Source organism: Rhipicephalus sanguineus, chromosome 9 (assembly GCF_013339695.2).
Source record: "Rhipicephalus sanguineus isolate Rsan-2018 chromosome 9, BIME_Rsan_1.4, whole genome shotgun sequence".
Taxonomy (NCBI): Eukaryota; Metazoa; Arthropoda; class Arachnida; order Ixodida; family Ixodidae; genus Rhipicephalus; species Rhipicephalus sanguineus.
In genome coordinates this window covers 73,814,942-73,842,642 of record NC_051184.2, presented here as the reverse complement: position 1 = coordinate 73,842,642, position 27,701 = coordinate 73,814,942, and the positions used below count along the sequence as shown (strand labels likewise).

The window sequence follows — 27,701 nt, the reverse complement described above, 5'->3', positions numbered from 1 at the left end:
ATAGTCATTCACACAGAAGCTGACACACTGCATAGAAATTCAAGACTAAGGGCACAACAATTTGAACATTCACTTTCGCATCCACAGAAAACTTTTATTTTAAAAGCAGTCACAAACATATAGAGGTCAGCAATAATGCATTAAATGGAGGAATAATATGATACTTGAAGCCCATCACTTCTAGGCACATATACCGTAACCTACAACAAATACGATTAAGAAGTTTTTTGTATCTTGTGGGCAACGGAGGTGGGACGTGTCTGTTGTACTGGTGGTTCTCAATAAGGCAGTACTGCAAGACTCGTGGTAAATAGCTAATGAACAGAAGCCGTAGGCACTGCACCACACTTCTTGCAGAGGAGAATAAATGCCGCCACTTTTCTCTGCACACTCTCATCTTCCTCAGGAGATGTTGACGTGCTGTTGTGCAGCACCAACATGCCGCATCTGCGTATAGAAACACCATTCAAGAAGTTCAACCACAAATAAAAGCTTTACAGCATTTCTTACCGATTTGTCAAACTTATCAATATTTTGCTGTTTTTCCGCCAATATTCATGTTTAGTAAATCAGGACGTGCTGGCTCCTAGAGAAATGTGTGTTGTAGACCATCCGTTTTTCAACAAACTATTGTTCGAGACGCATAACGGCAGCGCTTAAATGAGTAACGTAATTCGTGAGAAAGATGAAAAGGTTCGTGTCAGAGCCTTTCAGTGGTAAACGATGTTATTACGGTAACGAATGTAGAAATCTAACCTAATGTCCCTTGATGTAAGGCACTAGTGGAAATTTGGGATTGCTGGAAAAGGCATATGTGGACAATAAAATTCATTACTTGTTTAACTCGGTTGCTACATCACAAGTTAGACTGAGACTCAGTAAGCCTGGCTTAATGTCGGTGAAGCTGATTCGGAGAAATCCTGGCTGATAATAGTTTGGTGAAGATGAGACAAAATTTATTCTTCTCACTAATCCTCAACGATCCATAACCATGGTCTCTTTGCCCATGAAATTTTTGTGAGTCTGGTTTCAGAGTGGCTCACAGATGGTGCACAAGCCGTGATAGCAATTACATTAGGGGTATGCGGATATCGAAATTTTCAAATATGAATGGCATATGAGTAACGCAATAAACTGTCTTCCAATATAAAATCGAACATTGAATATGTCACCTTGATCATCATCATCAGCCCCTCTCATGTCCGCTGTATGATGAAGGCCTCCCCAATGATCTCTAACCCACCCTCTCCTGCATGAGCTGATACCATTTTAACTCGATAGCGTTAAACAGCTTGTTTCGCAGAAATTTTGATGACGGTGTCGGCGTCCTTGGTTGTGAGCTAAAAATCGGCACTGTCCATGAGTGAACATTCGAGATAGATGTTAATAAATAAATATAAACAAATCTTGGTCCGGGTGAGAATCGAACCGAGCCCTTCCGCATGGTAAGCAGGTGCTCTGCCACAGATCCACACCAGTGCTTGAAACGGCTCCGTAAAAAAAACGCTGTAAGAATTGCAAATCAGTTCTGCAGAATCCCGCAAGGTGGCGGAAGGGTTAAGAAATTGAAAATAGACAACCACCCGTTTGTAGCACGAAGCCACAAGGAAATCCATACAGATTTCTAAGAAATAAAGCCTCTTAGTTGCGGAAAAATTCGTCCTGGTCCGGGGTTTGAACCCGGGACCAACGCCTTTCCGGGGCGGTCGCTCTACCAATTGAGCTAACCAGGAAGCTTGCAATTGGCAGTGCGAGGGCGAATTCATCGATGATGATGATCAAAACTTTATTTCACCCAAAAGAGGGGACCGACTCAAAGATCGGTTACGCTGCTTAGAGGAGGTCGGCGGGAATGCCTTGGGACACCGCGGCCTCCAATGCGCGTGAGATTACCCGGCGTTGCTGTGCCGAGTCGGTGGTACGCAGAAGGGACTCCCACGTATCTTCTGTGTGTGAAGCGTCAGCGTACTGTGGGCACGTCCACGCCACGTGTATGAGGGTGGCTGACTGTGAGCAGTATCTGCAGTGTGGTGTCACGAGGTGTGGGTATACCTTGCTATAAAGCCAGGGGTTGGGAAAGACACCCGTCTGAAGCTTGCGCCACAGGACGGCATCACGTCGGGGGAGGTCTTTATGAGCTGGAGGGTAGTGGAGACGGCCTAGTCTGTAGTGCTGTAAAATGTCTGTGTAAGTAAACAAAGGAGTTTGTTTTTCGCAGGCCTGCGAGGGCGAAGAATGGGAAGTGTGAGGCGTAAGGAACTCCACCCGGTAGTTGAGATCTCGGGCGAGAGTGTGTGCCTGCACATTTCCACTAAGAGATTCATGGGCCGGGGCCCAGATAAGAAGGCGAGGTGAGGTAGGTGGGGTGTGGTCCTTTATGATTGAGTATGCCTGTGTAGAGATACGGCCCGCGTCAAAATTTCGGATGGCGAGTTGGGAATCGCTTACGATCACCTTGGTTGTACGGTCGGTCATTGCCAAAGCAATGGCAACCTCTTCAGCAACTGTTATATCGGTGGAGTGAATTACACTGCATGCCGTGCTCCAACCGCGGTGTGGGGCCAGGGCGACAGCCACCATTGTTGAACGATGTGGGTGCCGAGAGGCGTCTGTGTAGGTGACATCGGGGCGACTTGCGAAACGTTTCTGTAGTTGGCGCGCACGGTCGGCCCTGCGATCCGCGTGATGTTCGGGGTGCATGTGTTTGGGGAGTGGAGGAATACAGAGGCTGAGTCGTTGGGCTGTCGGTATGTCTTGGTAAGTGGTGGCCGCCCGCGTGGGGATGAGTCCAATTTGGTGCAATACAGCGCGTCCCGCATGCGTGAGTGAGAGTCGCTGGTACTGGGACGTGAGGGTAGCTTCGATAAGCTCGTTGACCGTGTTCGACACCCCAAGGGCCATAAGATTGGAGGTAGAAGTGGACATTGGGAGTCCTAAGGCGGTCTTGTATGCCTTGCAAAGCGAATCATCGAGGCGATCGAGATCAGCGCGCGTAAGGCGGAGGTAGGGGGCCACGTAGGTGACGCGTGTGCAGACAAATGCCTGAACCAGCCGAAGAAGGTTGGATTCGCGCATGCCTGCGGGCTTGTTGGCAACCCGCTTGAGAAGGCGACCAATTTGGATGGCAGATTGGTCGATTCGCTGAAGAGCGGTGGAGTTGCCACCATTGGCCTGTAGGTGCAGTCCTAGGATGCGGATGTGATCTGTCTGAGGGATTTGCATCCCCTGTACTTGGAGATGGAAAGAGACCTGTTTAGGTTTGCGTCCCTGTGATGGAATAACAATGTACTCGGATTTGGTTGCCGAGCAGGACAGGCCAACCGTAGAGAGATAGCTGCCCACGCGGTCGATGGCTGTTTGTAGGGTTTCTTCGATTTGGCCATCGCTACCTCGTGTAACCCACAGCGTGAGGTCATCTGCATAGAGTGTGTGATGCAGATTTGGGATGTCAGCCAACGTATCTTTCGTGAATATTCCGGCTCGTCCGCTTCCCTGCGTCAAGAGCTCATCAACACCTACATCCGTCCTGGACCCGTCATCCCTCTTCCTGCATATCAGGGGGTAGCTAACCCGCTCCTTGATGCCCCCATAACTAGAGCAGAGGTGCGGGCGGAACTAAATCGCCTCAGGACAAATTCTGCAGCTGGCCCCGATCGAGTCACCAATCGCATGCTCCGAAACCTGGACGATTCTTCTATCCAAGCCCTCACGGACTATATGCAGCAATGTTGGGAGCAAGGCACCATTCCCCAGAGCTGGAAACTTGCCAACCTCATTCTGATTCCCAAACCGGGAAAGAGCCCCACGCTAGCCAATTTGCGTCCCATCTCCCTCACATCTTGTGTGGGCAAACTGATGGAACATGTTGTCCAGACCCGTCTTATCCGCTACTTGGAGGATCATCATCTACTTCCCGATACCATGTTCGGCTTCCTCCCACACCTGGCGGCGCCGGATAGTATGCTCCTACTCAAACACCAGGTGCTCTACAACCGCACTCTAGACACCCAAGTCATTGTTGGTCTTGATGTTTCCAAAGCCTTTGATAATGTACATCACACCGCCATCCTGCAGAATTTACAGGCTTTGGGAGTGGGGAACAGGACGTATACATATGTTAGGGATTTCCTTACCTATCGCCAAGTGCAACTTGACACCGGTGAAGGAGAGCTTTCCACCATCACGCCCGGCAGCCGTGGAACACCTCAAGGCTCCGTGCTATCCCCACTCCTCTTCAATGTTGCGAATTCATCGACAACTCGAAGCAACTGGACACATATTGCAAATCAGTTCTGCGGAATCCCGCAAGGTGGCGGAAGGGTTAAGAAAGGGAAAATGGACAACCACCCGTTTGTAGCACGAAGCCACAAGAAAATTCATACGGATTTCTAAGAAATAGCACGAAGTGGGCTTCGTGCTACAAACGGGTGGTTGTCTATTTTCCCTTTCTTAGCGCTGTAAGAATGTAACATAATGAGATGAGTCTCCTCAATGCATGTATTATTGCGTGACAGAATCATGGAATCTCACCAGGAGTCAAAACACGTCAACTGCGCAATGAGTAAGCAGTTTAAAGCAGCTCACCCATTAGAAAGTGTGCAGGTGCGCGTGACACCTTAAGGACGCGTATGCTGGGTACTTTACCAGTTTGCAAAAGGAAGAATTGTGGTGTAGTGGGTACTTCGCAACAGTACTTGCAGTAGGCATTCTAGGATAGTTTGAAAGGGCCAATGTTAAATGCACAAACGTTCCTTTCTTGCGGAATGGTGGAAGGCGATGCGCACGGAGCGCAATTACGCTATCACATTCTACTCTTGAAGGCGAAGCTCAAGCATCTTTCAAATTTTTACGCCTTCAAATTTCATCACTTCCTCGCTCCACGTGACCTTTTGCCGTCCTCGGCCGTGTGTGCATCGCTAGAAAGTTGCAAAACGAGAAGTAACAATTGCTATCATTAATCTTTTAAAAATAAATGATCGAAACAATGCGTAATCAGGCTCCAGAACATTGAAAATACTTTAGGTAATGCCCTAATTACAAATTACGATGAAAAAAGTTGACTACTTGACTTGTGTACAAGGTGTGCATTATTTACGTGCTATCACAACACCTCTGACAGTGAAAAAGACCCTCTACCTTGCGTAATATGATGCTCTGCACACTGTCGTTTCATTTTACGAATAATCATTGCGCCATTTAGGTAACATTGGTGGTTGTTTTACTGGATCTGTTTATAGAACGCGAAAGCACAACATATGCTGTTCAGAGCTTCGGAATAAGGCTTGGTGAAGACGAAACCGCTCATGTCGCCCGAGTGTGTGGGGCATAAGGCTGAACAGAGCACTAAGGTTATGCGCGCGTCATACGTATTTCTCAGCGACTACTGTGAACATCGCCAATTGTTTGGAACACATCATAACTATGCACTGAACGGGAGTACACAGTAGCCACTAGCAACAGCGTAAGCTAAGTGGTACGTATCAGCGATGTTGCACTTCAAAAACACGAATGCATAACATTCATCAGTCTTAACCTGTTCGAATAGTTTCATTTGTCCGAATATCCGGGGAAATTAGACATATATTTTTTGTATAGAACATGCATCGAATAAGGAAATCTTCGATTCATATTCGAAATTTCGTATATTTGCACACCCTTAATTTACATCGTTGTTTTATTGTGAAAGCCTTATTATATCTCGAGGGTGGCTTCAAGAAAAAAGCTGGCTTGTGCCTCGAGGCGTGCGAACTGCGCTTTTTTTTTATTCGCAGCATTTGCATGACTAAAAAAATTTAAAAAATGGTGTTCGCGTTGTATGAAGCGCATGGTGAAATAGCCGCACCGGATAGCTTTAACCATTGAGTCAGCCATCTTTGGTAATTGCAGAAGGGACCCTGTGAGTTTGTTAAAACGGTATATATATCCCCTTCAGCGGTGGTGTGAATAATTGTACACATTAACTAAGGAGGCGTGTCACGCACCGCGTGTTTCTTGAAATGGCTTGAAACGCAGTGCTCACATGTGTAGACCCTTCCTGAGTGGACAACTAGCGCTCATTTAAAGGGACCCTGAAATGGTTTTGACGATTTTGTACGAACACATTGAGCCGGTAGAGCAAGTCCTAAGGATCATTTAGAGACCGATTTAAGCTCTGTGCGTAAACTGTGTAATTTATTACAAGGCTTTGAAGCTCCGAATCGCCACCGATCACAGCGGCTCAGCCAAACGCGTTTTCAAACCGCCCACTTCCAGTGCGCGTCGTATTGGAAGCGCGACGTCACGCAGGCGGCTGATCTGATTGGATATGTCCAGTACACGTCACTGAACCTCCTGTGGGCAGCGAGCGTCGTCTGCCTGTATTACAACGTACTCTGTGTTGACGTGAGCCGAGCGACAGTGTTTATCTCGAGGTTTCTTTTCTTCGACATAATTAATTGTCCTAGCCGTGTTGTGTACCACCTATCTAGCAATTTCTAGCAATTGGTGACTTGTAAAGCTGCGGCATCGTGCAATGTTCGTGAGGCATCTGGCGAGCGGAATCCCTTCAGCTCGTCGCTGCAATGAGCGTCGCGCTCTCGCTATCCGTTCAACGCCACGATCCACGTTTTTGTGGCTGTAACTTCACCCCTGAAGACACAACCACATTGCCCGAGTTTACGCTTATCGGTGATCGTTCCCGAATTAGTTTTGTTGGTCCGCATGCTTTTGCAGATTGTCGCCGTACAGGAGAATAAAATACGATCTGCTGGTAGTGTGGCGGCACCTGTCGGAGCAGATATCAACCACTCCGCGAGCTTCGTCTTTGTTGGGCCTCCAAGATTGCGCGCAACCCGTCGGCGCACAATATCTGAGGCCATGACGAAGCTCAAACCGTCGAGTGCGCTCATGAGAGCGCTGCGATCGCCGGCGATGTCAGGGTGTCTGTGAGTTGAGGGTGCAAGGCAGTGGTGAGGAGGAGGGTATAGATGTAAATTCCGTAGCGGCCTTGGTAGATAGTGCGTCGTTTAATTTCTGGTGCGAATCATTTGGGGATGCCCCTGTCTAAACGCTGACAAAACTTCAAAAAACCGTTTCAGGGTCCCTTTAACTTCAGTGTGTCGCGTATTTGGCCAGAGGATCACTTTGCAGGAGACACTACCAATGTTCGATGATCCTTTGACGTGCCACGTTTCAGGACCAACGTCAAGGGTATTATTTTTATTTGCTCAAAACGAACACAACCAAAAAACAAAGTGGGCATGCATTTGGGCGTAATATTTGATTCTTTTTATGCAAGGATTGAACCTGGCTGATTGCAGAATCATAAGATAGTTAATTAGACGCTATTTACCATTAATTACTGAAACTCGCACAAAGCAATGCATAACCTTATTTTCATTCCTGGTATGTTATATCAAGTGCCTTGGAATTATGTCGCGTGAATTCGACATACCTTCATACAGTGCATCATAACTTGTGCCTGAAGGGGATATATTGGGTGTTCAGTTAAGCTTTCTGATTTTGTTAAAATTCAGCAGTGAGAAGAATGTGAAAACCATCTTTGCAGATAAGTTATGTATCCAGGGGGACACAGAGTGTGGCAATAATTATCGCTGTCAGCTGCCCAATTAACTAAGATTGAATAATGAAAATTTTAATGAGTGCAGCAAGCACTCATTAGTCATTAGGAGCAGTTATTGCTTGCTATCGCCAGCCGGTAGCAAAAGGGTAACCGTTATCATCTTTGCCTAAGCCTTCGACCCGTGGTCAGATTAAACGCCGCACGCAACTGTTGCGGTACATCGGGGAGGACCTTTGCGCCAGTGCTCACTATCTTGCATGCGTAATCATGCAAACCGCAATTAAATTTTGCAACGGGGTATCTCAGAGCACAGACATGCTAGAAAAAGTCTTCCAAGTGAAACTGTATAGAAATGCGACTGCCCCCAACTTTTCAATACAAACATGCCCGTTTGCTGCAACCGCTAAAGGTTCATTATGCAGTCTTAGTTAATTGCGCTGCTGACAGCGATAATTATTGTCTCACTTTGTGTCCCCCTGGATGAAAAACTTCACATTGTTCTCAGTGCTGAATTTTAACAAAATCAGAAAGTTTAACTTTGCACACCCGGTATATCATTGCAGGATTTCTTACCATGTAAGGGTAGAAAGCTTACGGCACCAATTTGCAATGGTCTTCGGCATGGTTTCAAGAACAATTACTCAATTAGAATCAACCTGTTCCTGTGGACCAGAAGTCATTCTGCCTAGATATTCCAGGGTACCACTGATTGTTTCCTGAATTGTTCTTTATATTATTCCAATGATTGAGTGCATGCCTAAGTAACAAGTTATATTCCAAAATTATGTTACACTTATTGTACCAGTGCGGCGCACTCCTGTCTAAAATATTTCTATTTCAGCCAATGGCCAGACTTGTATGTACGCGTTACAAGTAACAGATTAGTTGCAATCGATGACAGTTTATGGTAGTTTTGTTACGCTTCAAATTAATTCCTCTAAAGGGGCACTGCAACATTTTTTCAAGTACTCATCGAATGACTCCATTGATGGAGTTTATTGCATCACGAATTGGCTGCCACAAAGATTTTGTAGAATCCGTCAAGTACGAGTGGAGTTACTGAGATTTGTCACATGCTTTAAGCGCTTTCTCTCTCCTTTTGTACCAGCGAGCGCACTGAAAGCTATGCATGCATGGAGGGGGGGGGGCATGAAATGGGGCCAACAAGCAATGTCCGTTCGATAACGCACGTCATGACCTCGACGACTTTTTTTTTCTTCAAACGCGCATCTTACATTCAGTGTGTTCACACGCGCTACAGTTCCTGGAAACGAAAACGCGTGCGCTAAAGTATGCGACACACACGGGCAAGTAGCGGCATCCCGTGGCGGCTGCGGTAATTATGCAGCTCACACTGCTCAAGTCAGCCAATCGACATGGTCTTTGTGTTTGGCATCATTTGTCGAGAGTGATTTCTGGGTGATTTTGAGAATTATTTTAACATCCAGGCCGTGTGCTACGCTGTAATGTTTGGCTCGCGTATTTTCAGGAGCGAGCTCGATCGATTACCGACCGGCATCGTTTTCTGACCATGCTGAAAAAGTGTTGCAGGGACGATCGTCGTAACGCAATTACCTTTTTTTTCTGTAATCGGTTACAGATTACAAACATTCCTCAGATGTTCCCAAGAATTCGCTCACGGACGACTCCTGCAGCTTTTCGCTGCCCAGGGGCGTAGCCAGGGGGAGGGTTGGGGGGGTTCAAACCCCCTCCCCCGAAATTTTTCGATTTTGCTGGCCTATATATACACGCACACATACAAACACACGCACAAACATATATAAAGTATGGTTGAAACCCCCCCCCCCCCCGAAAAAAATTTCTGGCTACGCCCCTGTCGCTGCCAGTAGCGCCTTCAAGCGCCAACCGCAACAAAGCGCATCGTTTCCTGGACTACTCGGAGGCATATGCGACGAAGCATTGCGCAATCACGACCTGGTGCGCAAAGTTAGTACGGTACAACACCGCACTGCTGGCGGAGCACAGGCGCGGTCATGTTTGATCACGTGATCGTAACTGGCGTTCCCCCAGTCAAGGCATTGGGCCAGCGAACCGGCCGTGACCGTACCACACAAGCTGGTTGCAGCAGGGTGTAAGCAATTAAGTCACATGCTTGCGCAGCAAAACGTAGTTACATATAATTGCCAGAAACATTGATAACGCTCAGACATGCGTTTGTTTGGCAGCTACTACGCCACAGCAATACGTGATATGTTTATTCCACTTCGTATTTATGGCGTATACCTTTAATTGTTGTATTAGCAACCTCGAGTAGCTGGGGTTACAAGCTAACATGGCAGCACCTATACAGACGCGGCCGCCCGCTTCGAAGCGAACTCGCGCTTGCTATTTGCCCACTGCCCTGAACCTCACGCCGTACAAAGCATCAGGTATGTTTTGTCTTTATTATTGAGATCAGCTGTGTTTATTTAGCCACGCCTGATAAGCCTTGTCCCCGAGAATTTGAGAATGAATCTTGGAAACACTGCAAAATATCAACGAAAACATTGCTCTCGAAGCTTCAGGACGCAGATATGAAGCGAACAAAGGCGTAGATTTCGAACTTACGTGTCGCGCAGCGCACGACGACGACGTGATAAATTCGAGGCGGAAAGAAACCGCGTCCACAGGTGCCGCCATGTTGACTTTCTTCCGGCGCTGCCGTCTGCTCCCTTTTACTTTCCCAACGTCTGCGTAGTCGCAATGGGGACGCCGAGCAGACGACGAGGCGCGGATGGAGACATATTGAGCAGCGCTGCCAAATAGCCAAATATTGAATTTCCTACAATTATTATAAAAATATGCTGCCAAAGGCCATGGTGTGGTGGCGCCATCTAGTTTTGATTGAACAAACCAGCTGCAGAAAATCTATTGTGCGTCCGTGGAGAGGGTCTTCAGCGTTGCAGCGGACGTCTTCACGAGATAACGCGGAAAAAGGACTGACGCAAACTTCGAGGAACACTGCTAAAAATGAACGAGGCGTAGAAAACAAAAAAAAATGAAATATATAAATGTGGAACACTTCTTTAAAATATTGCGTGGCATAAGTAGCGAGGCCGGTGGTAAATCGAGTGGACAAATTGGTGCCTGTAAGTGCATACCCGAAATTTTCGCGCTATATTTCAAGTAACGCTTCGAAATTTGACGCGGTAGGGTGCATCACTAAAATAAACTTTGTACGTGCGCAACCCTTGTGCAATGTAATAACCATTGTACGTGCAGGTACCGATTTCTCTGACTGGATTTACCGGGCCTCTCTATTTATGCTAAGCTATAGTGTCATGTGGTTGTGACGGTGAAGAAGGCTGCAGCAAGGCTGGGAAATACGCAACTCGTTATTGGGCGAACTTGTGCCCGGAAAATGAAAAGTCAAGGTACAAGCAATCCACGCTGTACAACAGGGGCCTCAAACTCACCTCAGCCAGCGGACCGGAGTCACTAAATGCATTCCCGCAAGTGCTGAGGCAGTAAAGAAGGTTAGAACGAAATGAAGGGGGGAGGGGGGCGGCTTGAACAAGATGTCAGCTAATGTTGCGACTTAAAATTTGGAAGGAAGCGTATGCTATATCTCATTTCAAGATCATTTTTTGCAGAGATTCAGAGTCAGGATTCGAGAAACGTCGATACCGATCTGCAGAAGGCCTGGAATCTGGACGACGCTTCTGAAATATAGTTTTTGTTCCATAACTGTGTTTACACTCATGTTGACCTCATGGGTTGCCTAACGAAGAATGCTTGAGACCAGTCATGCCTGTGTAGCTCATGGACGTACTTCTTAAGAAAACTAAAAAAATATATAAATATGGGCCCAATGCATGCAGTCATATGCAGGCAGCAAGCCGCTAGCGAAAGGTTCACGGGCCTCGTGTTTGAGACCCCTGCTGTACACTGATAGCGACGAGAACAGTCGGCGGCAGTCGAGAAATCTGATCAGCGGTAAGGTGCGCCGGCATTAATACATATGTGGCATCGAAAATTCCAGCCTATCTCTGGTGGCCACGTTAGTTCCAGAATAAACTCTACTGTTCGCGTTTCGCTCTTAATTAAGGCTGATCAGATCAAGATAATGTAATCGGGAATGTTCGACATGTCGGCGCTGCGCACGCAAGGCTGTGGTTACACGTGTGACGGGTTGGTTACGTGAAAGTACGAAAGAAGCGATCGTGGTACTATGTGCATATGTGTGCTACAGTAATGAAGAAGTTGTAAGAAAAGTAACGTTGGAAATTATCGGTATTCATATGGAGTAATTCCGCGATTAATTTTTTAGGCTGTAATTGTAATAGGTTACTTATATTACAGCGACGTAATGTTAACTGTAACATCGGTAACATTTTTTCAGTATCGTGCACAAGTCTGCCACTGGCATATTGTGTGCGTGGTAGTAGACGCTATAATAATGAAATATACTTCTACATCCACGCTTTACTCAGACTGCTGAGCACAATGCAGTTTGAGCTCTCACATTAGGGCAAAACTTAAAAAAAAAACAGGTTACGTACCAATCGTATGGAAACCATGTTTGCGTTAGATTTGCCAGCATCATACCCTCCGATTCACAGTTTGACGGGGCGGCTGGGGCTGCAACCCCGAATTGCGTGGCTGTCTTTTCATTGCACTCATCAAGTCTTTCATGTCTTCGAGGCTGACATGGCTGGGTCCGATGCTATTTGAAAGAGCCCTTCTCGCACGACTGACACTCGGTCCGACTCGGGCAGCTGTTCGCGCTGTCGAAGCTCCCGCTCCCGGGCTTGGTCCTGGAATTGGCACGGCGACGGCATATAGCGGACATTTTTTCTCACTCACGCACAAAAGAAACGTGAAGACAAGAAAAAATTTCCCACTGAGGATGCTGCATCTCGTCATCGTACTTTGTGCCACCACAGTGCCGATTCGAACTATTTTTCAAATTGTCTCGTACTTTATTGCATGTTTACATAACGCGAATGAAGAAAAACGAAAGACTCGATCGCTGTCGTGCTATTCACACAACTTCTGAGTTCCTTACTTCGCCGTTATATTGCGTGTGCATCCAACAGTCTTTTGTCATTTATTGATTACTGCGCATTGTTATAGCTCGAATGTCTGCAGGTCGAAAGCTCGATGCATTGTTGGTGAACCGCTTCGAAGAGAACATAGCTGTGAAATACGAAAACACCGCGCTGCAGTGCGCAGCCATAAACATTGTTCAAGATCCATGTATGCTATTGTCAGTGTCCGCGTTCAAAACATAAAAGATATGAGTTGCATTTCTTGAAGTGGTAGAGTGCGCAGGTTTTCCATCATAAAACAAAGCATCTACTTTTTAACTGCGTCATCGCGAGTTCGCATTTGGCGCACATAGCAAGGGTATAGGGCTTCCATACTTTTGTTTCTTAATACTGATGCAAACACTGCCAAAGAAACTGATTTTTTTTCGCGAACATAGTCGTGAAGAGCTTGCTCGTATCATTACTGTTGTTTAGCGAAGCTCAGAGAAGAAAATAGACGTGTTACTGTATTTTCTTGTTACTAGAGATGTCCTTTACGCAGTAGCCACCACGCTCTGGAAACACAATGTTTGACATTTTCTGCTTTTGTTCAAATAAAACTGATGCAACATGTTTTTTCATAATATCATTCTGCAGACCTTTGAGAACATTTTAGGGGACTTTGACCAAAATTGAGATTGGGTTTTTTTTTTATTATAGATTTTCGAATTGAGGAGCACTTTTCTCTTTTTGGTGTTTCGAGCATGAAAATTTACTACTTTGAAAATTATTAGAGAAATACCAATGCAGAAGTTCATTATTCACATAAAGACCTATTCATACTGCAAATATGAACAAGCTAAGATGTTCACAGAAGTAGCCGTAGTGTCCCAAATTTGACTGATTTTCAAAAACGCAGCGCTTTTCGTGAATTTTTAAAACTACATAATTTGCTCAGAATTCCATGAAATGATAAGAGCTATTTCCTCTTTACTTCTACTTCCGTCAAAAAGAAAGATATTTGTAATATATAGCTTCAGCAGCTGCCAGCATGATTGCGAATTTACGAAAACGCACTCTTCGTAAAATGGTCGTCGTCAACCGGCGACATTTGTCGAATTTTCCTGTGTTGAAAAAAAATTTATTTGAAACCGAACTGCGATTTCGTGCTGTGCAGTCATATGTGCAGAACATACAAAATTATCAGGAAACTCGGAAACATCAAATATACACCGTTTTCTGATCTTTCGTGGAATCGACCTTCTGCTTTTTAGACCCCAGAATTGTTCTGAACATGGTCAACGCATCGAGCTAAAATATACGCGTGCGCTATTCTTTAAAAATAGCCTGCGCTGTGAATCACCTCCTGTGTGACAATTATCGTTCTGAAGTTTATGCGATGCAGCTAAAATGTCTTTGCCTATTGTGATATTTTAAAAAGAGTGAACTCAACTACGTCGAAAGCACATTTGCATTTTGGAAAAAATAGTATAACACGGACCTGTCTGCCTGAAGCAAATATGGGCGCACATCAACATTTTAAAGTCATTGAAACTCATAGAAGCTTTCGGCAAATAATAGCGCTAGTAGTATACGAGGGCCTAGTCTACATGCGAACTGAGATATGCTATACAAAAGAGTGGTTCCCGCGGTGAAGCATACTACCAAGTTTGTCTCATGCGTGTCAAGGGTAGTATGCTGTATTCTTTTTTACATTTTGTCAGATATAAGGGCAGCGAACCGGCCGTCGCACTGGTAATATACAATATAGTTAACAAAATTCCACTGAAGGGTCCAGATGCTGCTTGCGCTTGGCCTGCATCGCCACAACGGCCGCACAGTTGTTTCGTGCCCTGTCGGTTACCTGTCATCGTCCTGCTCAGGAGTTTAACGAGAAGTGTGACGTCACTCATTGACGCAAAGAGTTCATTCCCAAGTTCCAATTTTCCGTACTAAATTTTAGATGGCTGAGTAGTCTACCAAACGTGAAGCCGCCTTTCAACTCTATGCTGATGTGCTTTTCGTGTCGTTTTTGCATGCAACATTTCAAAGATTAAATAACTAAGCACTTTAGAAGAGTGAAGTGCTAACTAGAAGTGCGAGCTAAAGCCCTGTCGAAAGCTCATCACGCTCATTTCCTAGAACCAAATTAAAAGTGAGCATACACTTTAAAAAGTCACAGTTTCGAAATACGGAGTAAGGATAGCAGCTGACTCTAATAGGATTCGATCTTGCGTAACACAACAAAATTCTGGCGTAAGAGAATACTGCCTCTCCAAGGAGCGAAGCGGTTTTGGTGGTGTCTGTCGCCTCAACGCGAACTAAGCGGTGAGAAAACTGCCAGATAAAAACACGCAAGACTGATGACAGCAGGGTCGGTCGCATTGCGATGGAGTCCGGCCTTTGAATGTTCATGTGAGGCATTGCATTTTTTTCTCTGTTCCTTCCTTCTCTTATTTATTGATTGCTATTTGTTTCCTTTCTTTTAAGATAACTTTTTAGATCCGCTGACGCAAAATCTCGTCTTAGCGGAAAAAAAAAAAAACGATCACTCATTCACTTCAATACCCGTAGCCTTCGTAAGAATATGGATGCAATCAATAACTTCAACGCCTCACTTCAGCATGCCTTCACTTGCATATCGGAGACTTGGCTTGCAGACGCCGACACTAACATGAGCGCTTTTCCATCTTGTCAAGCAGAGTATTGTCGTCGTCTCTGTAAGTCATGGCGGTGCGGCCATTTTCATTTCACTCGATGTCATCTACACGCGCAGATTTGACCTGACACGAATAATTGCAGTGCAGATAAAGGTCGACCGATTATTACTTCATCACTACAATAAGAACTCGATTCTTGATTGCATTTATCGCTTTCTTTTAGCATTGAATAAGCGGCAGCAGCGCCCATATCTTTACAATTTATTGTCACGCTGCAGGAGTTCTCTGCAACCAAGAAGAGAAGGTAGAAGGACGCGCGAAAATCGAGCCGTTGTGGGGCGGACCGTCCTGTCTCTAGCGCTACACTACGCATCTACCCCTTGAAAATAAGTCCATTCCATCGTTGCAGTTATGGTGGAGGTGCGGGGTACGTCACACTAGACGACAGAGATGACACGGACGGAGGTGACGACGCTCGCGAAAGAATCGCACAAGAGAGTGCTCGCCCTATAGATGCGGGCTGCACACCTTATCAGGAGCGGCGCACATTTTCAGGAAGAGCAAATGAGGACGCCGATGACTGGTTGAGGCACTATCAGAGGCTGATCCGTCTTAATGAATGGAGCACCTCTGCACAACTCTCGTACGTTGTCCTGTACCTTGCCCGAACTGCACTTCTGTGGTTCGACAACAATGACGGTGTAGTAACAACTTCGGAGAACTTCGTCGACGAGATAAAGAAGTGGTTCGGTGATTCGCTTTCCAAAAAAAAAAAATACATGGTTGATCCGTCCCTCAAAGGAATCGGTAAAACATGAAAGTGAAACGTGTCCTCGCAGAAGTAGCTGAATGTTTATTATACATTGATATTCGAGAGCTTGCACAATGTCTGTTGGTGTTTGGCGGCAATAGCACCACTTGATGTGGATGCACCCACGTTGACGCCTGGTGGCACATCTCCATCCCGACGACTAACGTCCATGAACATGATTAAACCTTTGTGGTAGCCGTAGTACTTAACATACACCTGGACACAGCATATAGTGAATCCTGCGCAAATATGGCTTCAAAATGCACATAATAACCACTAACTCGACATGGACTCTTTCAAAGTGTCGTCATTTCAGGAGAGAAACGGCAAGGTGTGCGCTCCCTAGTAGTCGGTGCCAGTGCACTCGAAGCTGTAGGCGGTGGAGAAACACCGTTAGTCCATTTGGAAGCGGCCCATGCAGGCGAGGAGGCGTCGTCCCGCGCTGATCGACTAATCTAGGTGGTGTTGCGCTGACGCAAAAGGCGAATCGCGTAACTGTGTCGTCAGCGAATCGAATCACCGTGGATGCCGCATTTCACCATCCATAGAGTTTTCTACAATATTGCAGCGAAAGCCTCCGTCGCGCTGAGGCTACCGTAGCGCTCGCAGTCGGTGCTCGTTAGTGTCATGATGTGCTCGTTACCTCCGAGATTGGCTACGCAACGCGCCGTTGCAAATATTACTGAAGCCCTTCCATTTGCACGGGGAGAGAGTAATCAGAGAAAGTGATGTGACAGCCAGAAGAGCGTCGGTTATTGGACGCTGAGCTTCTTTTCTGATCTTGGGCTGAGGTCGACATTCCGCGTAATGATAAAGAGTTAACAGAAAGCTCACACCACGGCCGGGCTAGAAACGCCGACGGGAAATGCGACGCGCGTCGTGCCTATCTAGTCTGGCCCTGATTTCTCACGGTTCGAGTGGCGAACGCAGGTGTGACTAGAGTGACCTAGGTGTGACAGCCAGGCTATGGCGGCTAGAGGGAGAGCTGTCAGCATCGGCGGGGCTTCGCCGTGCAAGTCGGCGCGCTACTTTTTCATGACACCGACAGGTGGTGCGTCGTCGTCTCCGAGATGCCTTTGCGCTCGAACTGCATGAACAGCGCCAGTGCGACGGCGCTGCTGTCGGCTCCCAAATACTATGAGGGCCACCGCATCGTCCTGAAAAAATGTAGCCTCTCCGGCGCGCCGTTGCTGACACCTCCCCTTATAGCCACCATAAACAGGCTAGTGTGTGGGTTCTGGTACACTCTAGCCAGGCGAGTGTCGTTGAACTATCTTTAGTGTGGATGGATGCTGTGAGCGAGGCTTGGGCTAAAGCCGCCAGCTCGTGGTGTAAGGCATTGACAAAATTGCACTTCTTTTGTAACACGCCGAATGGAACAGCCGTAGCAACGGTGCAACGGCGCGTTGCCGGAACTAACCGCGGAGGCCATGCATTGCTTAACTCTACTGCTCCCAGAAAGCGCAGTACAGTCACAGCGAACGAGAACCGGCGCATTCAATCAGGACAGTTTATAAAGTTCATCGACTGACTGACAGTCACAGCGAAAGCAGGAACAGCGGAATTCCTAGAGGCCGTTATAAACTCTCCTGGGCCTACGAATACAAGTACACTAGCAAGGTGCTCACTACGCCATAAATCATAATTTTTGTGAGGTTGGGAAGCACCCACTACGCCATTATTATTCATTCTGCGGAGAAGCGAGGACCAGCTACACATCTGTAAGGCATTATGTGCACTCTGTTGATGTGACAGCTGATGATGAAGAGTTATGGCTGTGCTTTTTGCAATGGGCTGGAAGCTTTAAACGACTCACTAGTTATGTAATTCGCATTGTGTGACGGCAGGCGTTATTTCACTCTCCCACCACGCTATATAACATACGTTAATATGAGAAATAGAGAGAGGGAGGGAAAGAACTTTATTGAGGCCCTGAGGAAATGGATGATGGGGGCCTTATGAGCTTCCTTGGCAACCAATAGAAGTACACTTGCGAGAAGTCTACTACGCTGTAATTCATCATAATTTTTGTTATGTAGGGCAGCAGCCACTACGCCAGTTTTCGTCATTCTGCGGAAAACCGTGGTACCCTCTAAACACATGCAAGGCATTATGTGCACTTTCTTGATGTGCCTGATGACGATGAGGAATTATGGCAGAGCCATTTGTATGGGTTGAAAGCATTCAACAACCCACTCGCTGAGCACTTAGCATTGTGTGACGCCTGGTTAGAGAATTCGTGCTGTGTGACGCCTGGTTGTTATTTTACTCTTCTACCACGCTATATTACATATGTTAATGTGGTTCCTTCCCGACGTGAAGCCTGTATAGGGTCTTTTTGCAAAGGAGTCTCAAGCACCGGCATGGCTCTGTGGTAGAATAATGGGATTCCATACAAAGGGTCAACGTTGGAACCCCATTCTATCCTGGATATTTTTTCTTGTTTCTCTTTCTTTCTCTTATTTCGCGCAATAGCGGTTACGGACACCGGCGGCGGCGGCGGCGGACAACTACGGCGCCAAAAACGGCCGTTGTTGTGATATCATAACAGTTTTCGCTGTAAAAGCAAGAGGCAAGTTAGGTTTGTTTAAAACGATAGCGCTGTGGTTGGGAAGCAGTGGTGCGGAAACTCATATTAGGCTCACTGCAACCATTACGTAGCCTTACTTATTATACGCATTACAAATTTGGCCTGAAAAATCATAAAACACAGGCACATTAGATTGCTGGACATCTGAGTGAATTTTAAACGGCAGTAACAGTATTTCTTATGTAGCGTACTCTGTACCATTTTGTATGTGATGGTTCACTAAATGTTAACATATTGCTTACAGTCCGGCGCAAATGTGAATTACTACGATGCAACCGCATTGAGGTACTGCTGTTGATTAGCAACACGAAGTTTTACTTAAAACGTGAAACACCGAGGTGGCATTCTGCTAGTAAATCTATTGATGCAGTTTCACTAAAAATAGCTTTACTGCATGCTCCTCTGCTATCATGCCCTGATGTAACAACAAAAGAAAATTGGAATTGAGATAATGCTTATTTATATTGCCCCACCCCACAGACTTCAGCATGCAAAAATGCGAGACTGGATGTTTCGTTGGCTGTCATTAGAAAGCACCAACAGTAAAGTCCAGCAAGAACGCCGTCTTGAAAGTGTCTTTACGATACTAGACGTATCTGAAAAATAAGATGCGATGACACTTGGAAACAAGTTTAGATAAAATCATGTTTTACTTTTCTGTTATGTAATAAAAAGTGGCATCGTTAGCACCCTCAGGACAGAGGCGAAAATTTCAATGAGACCACATATGAATTTCAATATGACCACATATGTTCATTTTTGAGCTATGTATGCGTTCTGGAGTGTTGAGAAAATGGTTTAAGCGAGCATTTTTTTATTGAGGCGTGATATTCTTAATTAAGAAGCATGCGTATGTATACAGCGCACGACAAATTCAAACGCATTTGTTCACAGATGAACATGTCGCCCCACTTGAAGACCTCTCACCCCAAAACAAAGCAGAAGTATCGTACTGAAACTAATGTACGTGGCAACCATCACGTATCGAACTCGTACTCTTTTTAAGGAAATATTTCGAAAACTGCCTATTTACACTTTTAATCAAAACGCTTATTGAAGCTAAAGTACAACTTGAACTACAGAATTTAGCAGGTCCTTCACCTCAGAGCTCATGGACAGCGGCAGCATCATTTCTCCACTGTACAAATAGGATTATTATAGCGCTACGACAACATGCTGATGCTTTTGTAGTCGGTTTCCTTGCAAGCCTAAGCCATATCGGCCCCTCGTTTCTTACGTCTCTGGCATTACCGCACTTGCGCAAAACATATGTTTCTGTAAAAGCATTCCACCTGAACGAAGTTCTTCGTTTGGCATTGGCGAAGCGCCTACATACTGTCATCGATTTCTGCGTTCGAGTTCTTTTGAACTTCGATGAGTTGTTTATGAGATCCGCTTAAGGGGTCTTCGCTGTTGGGCTTCAACAACAGGCTCATACCCAAAATTGGAGTGGCCAAAGCGATAATCAAGGATCTTTCCCGCTATAACAATATAGTAAACATCACATACGTACAACTATAACTGAGAGGGCTATAGTCAAGCGCCGCGTAACATGCGCATCATCGCACGGCAGCATGTACTTCGTTTCGATGAAACTGACGTCTGTGTTCAAACGTGAATGCCGAAGTTCGGACCATGAACTAGCAGTTGAGCGTCAGTGTAGTCGACTTGACGATATGGGCAGAACTACTCAAGGCACATGAAGACGTTGATCCACCTAGTAGACTTGGCTCAACGCCAAATATGCAGCACAGACAGCGGCTCGCTGACAGCTTCGTAGGAAAGAAATTCTCACAATGCGTGGTATCTGCCGCAATTTTTTCGTACCATGCGCCAACTAAAAATGGGCCACATGCAATGATTATTCAGCCAAGGTTTTTGGCGTTCACTGAGTGTTGTCGCTAGATAAAATTTCATGCAAGCTTTACAGGGATCCTTCTTCCAAGCAGGTGATTATTGGCGCCTCCCTCCACACTGAATTGTTCCGTATTCTAATACTTATAATCGTCATTTTCATGTGCAGGTCCTCTGTACAACTGACGCTATATTTACGCGTTTGAATACAGATAACGGCTTGCTCTAGCCTGCGAAATACACTGCTTGTAGGTGCCATGTATGACGCCGTAATCAGTGTTTTTTACGTCACCTTTGTGCCGCTCACACTGTTTTCAGTTGTGCATGTGAACCCTAGTTTGCATGCCCCGATCATGCGAACCAGGTTTTATGCAATAACGTCGACATATTATCTAGGATGTCGTGCGACACAGGACAGGTAATCCTTGTGCGTCCCAGTTTTGCATGTTGTGGTATCCAAATGCACGCGAGGATCCCTCTGCTCTCAAGTATTTCTTGCACCGCGGTTCGCATTAAAAATTTGGCATTGTTGTGGCATGACCGTAAGGCGAAAAGCACCATCGGCTCAAAAATGCACTTTGCTTCCTTGTAATCAGTTCAGATGATTGTCTAGACTGTTCTAGCAGAGTTTCCTTCCTGTCACTGTGACAATGGCGAATTTGAGAATGACGATATCCGGAAGGCATAAAACATCTTCGTTAGATGACGTCCATATGACAAAAATAGCCGTCAACAGCCTCACGAAGTGGAAGGTCGAGCGGGAGGACACACCGGCCGAGCCCACGAGGCTAATATAATTTTGAGTACCTCACTGCTAGCGCACTAAAACGCCAGACATAAGCCCGTACCGATTAAATGTCACTTAGTGCGTAGCATATTCGAATGTCATTAGGCATATACAAGTAATAAAGTGCTAAAAAACGTTTCAAGCCGACACGATTACGCGCTTATGAGGTAAAACAGCTAGACGCAATTGTGCTTGCCTCGGGAGCCTGGTGACGTGCATGTCGCCGAGATCGGCCCACTATTCTGTTACAGTGTCGGCACCTTGAGTGTGCGGAACAGAAGGCATTTATTCTAGAAACTGTGCACTACGGAACAACACTTCAGTAAGGTGAGAGAGGAGAAACTGGCTTGCGCAACTGGGCTTGTGTATATATTGTTGGAATGGATTTAAACAGCTCTCGAGGCCGGACGAACCAATGGCAAACACATTGCCCTGTTCGTCGTTATTACTTCTTCCTTTCTGAAGCGCTCTTTCATTAACCTTCATTAGGAAGAGGTGCATGCGCACATCGCTTGTATTTGCACAGAGAGGCCTGTCCACCTTGTAACACTTGAGGAAAAACCGAAAAATGCGGCATAAGTAGCTACTCGGTGACATCTTCGCATAAAACCTATTTGCACAATGCGTGAGATGTCTCGGAATGTTTTGGTTATGTTACACTTTAAAGTGATTGAGTGGGCTACCTAAACAGGCTTCTGTAACCCATCATCTGAATTTCCAGTTTTGACCAGAATGGCTCATTTGGGGAAGAAACCAACTGTCATCTGTGCGACAATTGGCTCATGTGAAATGCAGAGCCGTATTATTATTGTTGGCGTTGCCCCGCTCTTTCGGAACGGAGTGAGTAAAAAGCAGATGTGAATTGAGGAGACAGCGCTTGTAATACATTCGTTCGTACTATGCCTCTGATGAAAATTATTTAGTGATACACTTCCGAGAAGAACTTAACTCGTTGCAAAGAGCATCGTAGACATTTCTGAGAAATAAAAGAATGTGGTTTAGAACCCCTCTAAACAAGTAAATTGTAGGTCAACGGAACGCTTGTCATATTGCCACACGCTCTCAGTTCTTTCTGTGTTTTATGTTACCGTCCCCTTACACGTGTTACTACTGCCTTTCGCAAGCCGCGTCAGAATGTCTGGGAACATTCCAGATTATAGTAGATCATTTTGTTAAGATTGCGCACATGACGCGAATAGTCAAAATTATTCCAGAGCTTGCGCGACCACCAGTGATAAGGCTGGAAAGTTCGACGCGTGATGTATAAAAGACGGCGCTTCCCAGCGATGAGCAGTTGTTCGACGGCCGACGCTCTGTTCGCCGCTATCAGCGTACAGTGTGTATTGCTGTAGTTTGACTTTCCGTTTCCCGGTCCACAAGTTCGGCCAAATAGAGAGTTTAACCCCGGACATGCCGACTGCTGCCTTCGTCGACGTCACGACCCCGTGACGTCTGGTGGAGGTGCTTCCCGGTCCATGTACTGAACGCCCCACTCCAGCCGTAAGCCAAGCCCACGCCGTCAAGGGAACATCGACACCAACCCTGACCAGCGAGCCAGCCGCAGGCAGCAAGGTCTTGAACCAGAATACGGACCCCTACCAGACAAGGCCAGGATCACAACGAATAAGACAACAGTGACATTGACAGCCGCTGTGGCGCCTACAACGGTCGTCTTGCATCAACCGAGAGAGCCGCCAACATTCCGCGGACCACCATGCGACGATACACAAAACTGGCTGGAGGCATACGACCGGGCCTCCACGTTCAACAACATTGACTGCGACGAGAAGCTACGCCATGTCTACTTCGTCCTTGAAGATGGCTCAAGGACCTGGTTCGAGAGTCGAGAGTCCACGCTAACGTCACGGGACCTCTTCCGCACCGGATTTCTGAACACCTTCACGAGCGTCATCCGGAAAGAAAGGGCTGAAACCCTTCTAGGGGCCCGTGTACAGCTCCCTGCAGCGAGAACATCGGGCTGTACACCGAAGAAATGACTCGCTTATTTCCCCATGCGGACCCCGCCATGTCCAAAAAAAAATCACAGCATATCCACGGGGTGAATGATGATGAGTGGGGCGAAGCTACGGAGGGAATCATCTGTAAACCGTGAAACTCTTCCGTGAAATGCGCCCAGTACATAATATAAAGAGTGTGAAACATCGTGTATATATTAAACATCAAACTTTTATTGTACTGTTGGTTTACGTGGTCCCTTCATTATCACTTGTGATCGGTGAAATGCAAGAAAGAAGTCCGCTCCCGAGCGAAAGAGCGCCAAGAGCGACCGCATTCCCCGCTCGCCCTGTGCGAATTAAAGGCAAGCCTAGAGGGAAGACAGGACGCGCGTTCCACGACGCGAGGTCGGTAGCATGCCCAACGAAAGCCAACGGAACGCGATCGTGCAAGTGCTCCGGCTTCGCATCGCCTCATGGTTCCATTTAGCGTCCCAAAACCAAACATATTGCTCAAGGTGTGCCTTGCGTTTTTCGTAGAAATAATTTCTTTATCATGTACACTAAGACGAAAAATTGAAAGCTCACTAGAGTGTATCGCCCGCAAAGTATGTCTTTTAGTGTGATTTAACTCTCGTACGGCAGGGTCCTCGCGCCGTTGCCGGTCCACCTCGCCCGTTGACGATCGGGCGAGGTGGCTACATAGAACTACTACTACTACACTTTAAGAAAAACATCTGGCGTTCTTTCGTTCTGCTTTTACAAAACATCTGGCGTCTTTCGTTGGTTTATTTCATCAATCAACGGCGTTTTGAACAAAATTTTTATTGTTTAATCACGCACAGGAGAAATCTCACCAGGCACTACCTTGGAGGTAAACAATGGCTGCTAATGGCAATGAGAGACAGAAGAAGTCGGCTTTTAGCTAACACTTACACTTCTACTTCTACTAACGTTTCCTACTGGAACATGCCAATGGCTGCTAATGGGGAATGAGAGACAGAAGAATTCGGCTTTTAGTTAACGCGCACGCTGCGAATTTTTTATTGTTCAACAACGCACAGGAGAAATCTCCCACCGGCACCACCTTGGAGGTCAAAGCGTAAGACTTGTTACTCACTACTACGACCACGACGACTACGAGGGACGAACGGGTGCCGCCTTAAGGATCTTCGCCCCTAAAAACAAAGGTTCGCTTCCTGATGCGGAGATTGAAGGAAGAACTTTTCGCCGTACTTGTGCGCAACCCGCAGAAGATGGTCTCAGAATTCGTTTCGGAGACTGCCACAATCGAAAATGCGTTAGAAATCCGCACTAGGCAATACAACCGCCGCATGCCCACGTCGAACTACGGGGATGTTCAAGCGCTGGGAACCAACCACCTGCGCGAGATGATCAGGGCGGTCGTGGGTGAGGAGCTGCAGAAGATGTTCCCCAGATCGCAGCCTCAGGTGGATTCGATAGCCGAGATCGTTCGTGAAGAACTTCAGCATTCGCTGGGAGTTGCTGTACCGCCGCATCCTGAGCCAGAAGCGATGAGCTTGAACACGGTCCGCTACTTTTATGCGGACTCATCACAGTGCAAGGTAAGTGCTGAGTGCCCGATACATGTTCTTCTGTTTAAAGCCGCTGTATAGAGGAGACAGCAAACCCTAGAATGTGGTGTTTGTTAACCATGCATTTTATGTGGGTTTAGGACTGTGTGGCAAAAACTATGATGAATGAATGCCCCGTAATGAAGGTCCAATGTTACAGAACCATGTTATAGGGAGCTGGGCTACTGCGCTCGTGACAGTGATGGCGTAAGCTCGAGTACTGCGTTAATGCGATTGCAAAGAATAAAATTCCGGGGTTCGTGACGAAATCGAAGCTAGGCATTCTGCGCGGCAGTCACATGTTCTACCAGAGAGCCACACCAGTGCTTAAACGTGTTTTAGGAAACTCCCTAGACAGGCATCGTGCAGGGCGAGGAGTCTCGTTAACAGAAGTCATATTGCGTGGCAGAAGCGTAGATTCGCACAACTTTGCAACGAGTGGGTGGTATAAGTAATCATCAGTTACAGCGTCAACGAGATGTGCAGCCGCGTAGGTGCACGTATTTCCTTACTAATGCGTTGTGAGAACCTCGCAACTTCACAGAAAATGATGAATTATGGCGTAATGGGCGCTTCTCAACTGCCATGCCAGAAACACGCACGCTAGTTTCCACACTGCGCCTTTGGTGCGTCCACTGAGAAGAGTAGCATGGCAAGCGACTGAGAAGGTTATGCGAGTGGGGCCCGCTTACACGGTCGTGTTCTACTATTAAATGCGGAACTTAAACGTCCTCCTACTTTTTTTTTGAAAGCTTTGTTTTTGTTTTGAAATAATGCACGCTGTTGAACTTTTCCCGCTATTGGCCGTCTTGAGATAAGGCATATATGTTTCAAGCGCGTAATTGTCAGTGGGAGGCCCATTGCGGGCTCTACATATCGGCGGCTTCGTCACACTTTTGTGCCACACTTGATGTTGGCATGAGACAAGTAAATCGAAATATGCTACCTTGGCACAACATGGTCGTCTCGCAAAAGATGTCAGTACAAAGGCACCTGTACTGTTATTGGAAGTGCTGATAACATTGCACCATACTACAGGTCACGTTAGAGCCTTCATTATGACAGGGGGTGGGCGTTGAAACGCGGACAAAGCGGAAGACAACGAGACAACACAAACGCGGCGCTTTTGTTTTCTCGTTCTCTTCCAGGTGTTTTCACCTGTACAGGTGCATTCACGTATGTCCACAACTGTATTCACCTGTGTCCGTGTTTGCAAGCCCGCCCTCTTCCGTTATGAATACTTACCAACTAGCACAACTTTCTTTCATTCTACGTTGTAGTCACAGGCGCAATAAATGTTTCCAATTGCACTTGTGCTTTTGCTACACAGTATATCAATGGCAAGGCCGCAAAGTCAAACTTTACACCCTGAAACTGATAAACTTCATCCACAGTGACCTGATATTGCACCCTATACTTACCATTCACTAATTCGCCATGTCATGTGGCATCGGCTGTTTTAAATTTTCTTGTTCTTCATCTTTTGCACGCGGATGTCGCAACGTTCAGAGAGAGCATTCGAATTGCCATGGCCATGAGTGGCTGCACAAAAGTGTTTTACTTTCGCACTGCGTACTCCTGTCGGCTTATGCTCTCTTGCTGTTGTGACCCTGAATTATAAACGCCAATGTTGAAACAAGGAAGAACCCATACGTACCATCTGGTTGAGCATTCACAGTCTTCATTTTTATTGCATTATCCATTCTTTTTAGGAGTGGATTGGCTAGCTTTCCGAATCTGTTGTTGAATTCTCTGTGCTTGTGGGCGGCTCAGAGCATTACTGCTTCTTGCCGATGCACCTCGTTGAGATGAGTGCTGGCTCGAAGAGGTACGTGGGGCCCCGAAGCTTGACGCGCCAGGTTTTCTCTCCCAAATAGGACTCGCATACGCAATGAAAGTAACTTGCCTTTCTAACATGGCAAGGACAAATATAACAAAAAGAACGACTGCACCGAAGGTGCGTGTATTCACCATGTTCGACGCGCTTCGTTTGCACCACCCACTTTCGGTGTCAGCGAACGTATACGGCCCTGCTTACAAGAGGTAGAAAGGGAAGACTCTTCAGTAATATGTAGGTATAACAATAAAGCGAAGTATGGCTTATTTTATCGTTGGTCTTCACCATTATTTGATTATTAGAATTAGTTGTCTTACTCTTGTAGTCAGAGACATAATGCAAACATTCAGCTTAAAACGGCATTGTGTAATGCGCTGATTTGGCTAAATTTAGTGCATCTGGAGGAAGCTGTGCCGCATAAGTGGAATAGAGAGAATGGGCAGTTCTGAGCACCGAGTTAAGCATTCGAATGCATTAACACGTGTTGCTCGACACGAGTAGCATATATCGTGCTCGCAAGCAACTAAAACAAAACACAAGACTAATATGTTATTCAAGAACGATACCTATTATTGTGAATCTTTCGTTATACCGTTCTGGCTAAAGGACTCAACAAAATACTCAGCCCCTTCACATTGTTTTACTTGGTCTTCTTCGCGAACATATGTAATGCTAAGGCAAACATTCAGACAGACAACGTTAAAGTGCTCCCATTGCGCCTTTTGGCGCTGCACAATGCAATACCGGTACAGCAGGTGTCGAGTTTATAATATTGAGGATAGCGCAAGGAACACTAGCACCTTCATATAAATCTTACTTGCTGCATTCCGCAGGGATTTCAACACAAAAGCTGCCGTATTTCGTACAACCAAAATATTTCAAATGAAGCCAGTAGAGAATTAAGCCAAGGACAGCATAAGGGGACATGACATTAATTCTTGTAATCAACTGTAGGGTGAAGATTATGACCCAAATTGAAAACAGTTAAACTGGACGAAAAAGCAGCCTTTCCGTTTGTGGAACCTGAACCCACAACCTTCGAAGCACGGGCTCGATGCTCTACCAGTTGAAGTGCGGCGGG

At 46.3% G+C, this 27,701-nt stretch overlaps 1 long non-coding RNA gene and 1 other non-coding gene across 2 annotated transcripts; both read right to left on the bottom strand.

The window, feature by feature from the left end:
• Positions 1-82: 82 nt before the first annotated feature.
• Positions 83-26,840, bottom strand: LOC119405327 (uncharacterized). Its single transcript, XR_005186464.2, has 3 exons — positions 26,441-26,840; positions 12,064-12,318; positions 83-447 (listed from the first exon to the last, which is right to left on the bottom strand). It is a non-coding gene; the product is annotated as an uncharacterized LOC119405327 (long non-coding RNA).
• Trnas-gga (transfer RNA serine (anticodon GGA)) lies at positions 1,660-1,733 on the bottom strand. Its single transcript has one exon. It is a non-coding gene; the product is annotated as a tRNA-Ser (tRNA).
• Positions 26,841-27,701: the final 861 nt, after the last annotated feature.